This window comes from Lineus longissimus, chromosome 5 (assembly GCF_910592395.1).
Source record: "Lineus longissimus chromosome 5, tnLinLong1.2, whole genome shotgun sequence".
NCBI lineage: Eukaryota > Metazoa > Nemertea > Pilidiophora > Heteronemertea > Lineidae > Lineus > Lineus longissimus.
This window is the reverse complement of record NC_088312.1, coordinates 13,873,588-13,877,381: the sequence shown is the minus strand read 5'-3', so window position 1 is coordinate 13,877,381 and position 3,794 is coordinate 13,873,588.

Sequence of the window (3,794 nt, the reverse complement as noted above, 5' to 3'; positions counted from 1 at the left end):
TTCCAACATCCAGAAAGGCTTCCGAGCGACGGGCATCTTCCCCTTCAACCCTCTGGCTGTGCCGAACGAAGCGTTCCTACCATCAACGGTCACCTTTCAAGGCAGTCTAGAAACGCTGGATGCAACACATACGGTAGGTATACCCAACTTTGGCTCTTTAAGTTATTAAGTATTACTAGAATATAAAATGATGAATTAAGTTGTACATGTTGTAATCCATCTGGTGTATTTTCATTTTTCTTCAGGATAAACAGCAAGTGGAAAACAACACCGACATGACCGATGAAGAAACTCCAAATCAACACGCCGTCATGGAGGTAGGTAGGCCTAGTGTGAAGTTTGTGGAGTTATACTGTGTTGCACCATTATGAAATTACTTAGGAACGTGATAATGTGTAAACCTACACCCATCTACATGAACAATGCTACATTATTTTATTTTTTTTTTTTATTTTTCAGAGTGGTGACCCAACAGTAGGCCTACCCACAGCAGAAGACCAGGGCAAGGACATGAAGGAGGACATGGGGGGCGGCAGTGATGATGATGCCATGGACATAATAGAAGAAATGTTAGGATTGGCAGCGAGGAATGTTGACGAAGAGCACTTGGTATGAAACTTCATGCCATGATAATTTGATAGCACCATTTCCCCCATTGTAGTTCTATCTTATATGAACGTCAGTCTCATTACTCAACGACTCCTCCATTCATTTCAGGTTGAGCCTAGTCCTGCGGCTGATGATGGAAAGGAGAGGCCATGTCCTGCTGGACTGGCTTTGGCTGCTATCGAGTCTTCCCTCACACCAATGGAAAGACAGCTCTACCAGAGGCGGTTGGACAATCACTTCGACCTTCCTGATGCCCGGTACCAGACTTGGCGTAATTTAAAGGTCAAGGCCAGGGAGGAATCGGCAAGCTCTGGGTCAGCAGCAAGTTCCAGTTCCACATTTTTTCCGTTCTCCAATGCTTCATCGCCACATGATGTGGATGCAGATGTACTGCCTTACCCCAGGACCATCCACACAACCAAGGCACAGAAGAAGAAAGTGGACAAGTATTTTGTCCTCATCAGTGACGAGGCATATGCTAACAAGCTAGCAGCAGCGGAAAGAAAGTAGAATAAGCAGTGCGAGGTGAAGGAGAGACAAGAAAAGAGGGCAGAAAAGAAAGCTGCGGCTGAAAGAAAGAAAGTTGAGAGTAGGCCTACCAAGGAGAAAAAGAAGAAGAAGAAGAAGAAGGATGAAGAAGAAGATGTGGACGAGATGGAGTTGTGCCAGATGTGTCTTGTTCCCTACATGGAAGGTGATGAAGAGACGAATCCGTGGGTAATGTGCGATGACTGTATGAAGTGGCAACACATTTCCTGCATACCAATTGGCCACAATGACGATATAACTGAGGAGGATGACTGGTTCTGCCACAAGTGCCGTCCAAACGAGGAAGAGTGAGCCCTGAAATCATAGTTACGAGACTCTATGCTGAAATTAAACATAGTGACATTCTTTTTATCATTCAGTTGCAATGGATGTTACACAAATAAACCAATTTTAACATGATCTCTTTTTGTCTCTTTCTAAAACCATGGATGCCTCCGAGCTCCCAGGAGTCCGGACATAAGTCGAATTTAATGTACACACTAGGCCATTTCATGTACATGATGTACGTTCATTAAATCTGCCAATGAGAACAGAGGAATATGTGGGCCTGCAATAAATCGATTTCGTGTGGTATACACGTAGCTAATAAACCAATTTCTCATTTGCTGATTTAATGGACGTAGGCCAACATGAAATGGATTTAGTGTGTACATTAAATACGACCTATGTCCCATCCAGTCTGCCATACACATTGCGGTTCACAGTGCGCACCGACTGGCCAAAGGACTAGACTACTAACACCATACTCACACAGGCATGACACTGAAAAAAATGGGTAAGTATGGTCCATGGTAAAACGCCAGCGGGGCCACAGAGGCTAACTCTTGGACCACAACAGCACAGGCAGCTTTGTGGCCTGCCTCCACTACACATAAAATTATAAAAACCTCTGTCCCCAACGCTGCTCATGCATCGGAATCCGGGATCGGAATCCCAATTTCCTCTCGGACTGTACAGTGATACAATGTATAGCCTTAGAAACTGGCGGGAACTCCTCTCTGGCAAGTTTATTTCTCTCCCGTCAATTCTGGGTGGCGCTTGCATTGCACACATGCAACAACAACAACGACAACAATATGTGCGTATTGATACTTTTGGGGCCAATATTTCAAACAAAATCTGCATTTTAAAAGCGCTTTTTGAGGAAAAAGTCACCATTATACATGGTAAACCTGACTGGCCGAATTTATGTTGTGTGGAATTTTCACATGGCCGATATTTGGGCGACCCCGGCCGAAATATGGACGTCTGGCCGAATTTCGGACGATTTCATGGGATAAACCACTTGTCGGATGTGGGCGCTAATGCAAATTTAAAAATGGGTGAAATGCAATATTTTTTCAATACTTATATATTCGATTGTTCTCTTTTACGTGGCGGCCTTTATGACGTGATTTGGAATGAACGAAAATGCATAATTTAGCGCTAAAATCGGGTGAAAAAAAACATGGCCGAATTTCGGTTGACTTGCCCTATGTTTCTCAATCTCCTCCTAAACATCATGATTTTTGGCATTGTAACCATTCTGTCAGTTGCTTCTGTCATTCCGTTTAATATCTTTAACTTGCACTGTGTAAGCCCTCAAGTGGGCTACATGTACAAGGATGATAGATTTTATAGGCATCATTCAGATTCAGAACCTCGTTATCTTCATTATCAATCATAGCGAACCTCAAATATGCTCAGGTATCGAGAGCCAAGATTCATTACATGTATTTAGTCAATTGATTTGCTCATTATTTCTTCTAGGAGTGGAGAGTGCTGTCCCATCCACATCAGCATCAACTTCATCAACGCAGTGTGCTGCAAAAGTGGTGCCCAGACAGTCGAATTGGTTGCGGAATTCTGTTAAAGCTGGAATGAATGAACTCTATGGTAAATACTGACCTCATTTGTTGCTGTTACTTACAAATGAAGAATAGGTTTAATTTGAGGTAATAAGTCACCAATGAAATTCGTTGACTATCATACTCAGAAGGCGTATTGGAACCTCTTGGGACTGACCAATGTTGTCCTTAATAGGGAGTCGTCCTAATTAGAGAGTTGAAGTTGAATGGAATCCACCAATTTGGTAAATATTTGGGATCTATTCAACAAAAGTAAGCGTTTTTATGTTATCGAGTATTAATCTATTTACATTACTTGTTACAGCCTCATTTGTGAAGAAGCCTGAAAAAGCCTTTTCCTATGCAGAGTTCAGTAGACAAAAGTTTGCGGCCTTAGGAATGCCGTGTGACATTGTTGCCAAGTTGCGTAAAAGCAACAATCTAAGCGTGCTTGGAAATGCCGACTTGGAGAAACTTGATCTGCTGCTAAAGAAGGGTGAGATCATATTGGTCTCCAGTCCCTCAACAAGTTCTAGTGGTATGTTTCGTTTTAACATCTACCAACATTATTCACTTTTAGCAGTTAGGATTTCCCGAACTGCCAAGAAGTCTTATTTGAATTTCGCCTACCTGTCCATTTTTCAGTCTTAATTTTCTCCCAGTTGGAAGGCTGATTTGGTAGTATTGTGTTGTTGAGTCATGTAAATTAGCCTTTGCTGTTCGACCTCTTAAAATATTTTACAAAGTTTCCTGATTGTTTTCATAGAACATTACCATTTTTTTAATTGCAATTTTAGATCCATGTCCAAG